Raw genomic sequence first — 619 nt, 5'->3', positions numbered from 1 at the left:
TGAAGTTTTGCGTCTCTTCTGGTTTCTATTTTTTTCCTACATTACGTTACCTCTTTCCATGTTTGTTCGATCCTTAGGCAGTATTTATGAGAGATTCCTTGCTCTAAAAGTTCATGCCACGCAATAGAATTCTATGTGCTTTAGGTGAGTGTTTTATTCCAATTTTAGGGCAGATGTACATTTTGCACAGAGTTGAAGATGTGAACCCAGCTGAAGGAGGTGAAGCTTTTTTTTACTCTTCTCAGGGCCAGTGCTCTTAAAGTGATAATATCTTGCTTCCTGCTCTGCTAACATAACTGCATTCAGTTTTAAAGAGGAACCGTGATCCCGTCAGTAACATGCGCTCCGTCAACTTGAGTCCCCACATGCTTGTGTTGACACAATACAGAGTTCCCTTCTATTTACTCTCCGGGTACACAGATTAAGTTTCCCCAAATATCATGTTCCCCTGTGAATGTGGTTAGAAATTTCTCGTAAAAACTGCCTAGGAAATCTAACAAACACATTAAGAGCTAACTTAATTGTAGAAAAAGTATACAAAGAAAGACCTGAAAATCTGTTCAGAAATTACACATATTTTAAAGCCATGCAGACATTTTTATTTTTTATATCTTCACCC

The sequence above is a fragment of the Rattus norvegicus genome, chromosome 8 (assembly GCF_021556685.1).
Source record: "Rattus norvegicus strain SHRSP/BbbUtx chromosome 8, alternate assembly SHRSP_T2T, whole genome shotgun sequence".
NCBI classification, from domain to species: Eukaryota; Metazoa; Chordata; class Mammalia; order Rodentia; family Muridae; genus Rattus; species Rattus norvegicus.
This window is presented reverse-complemented; position numbering follows the sequence as displayed.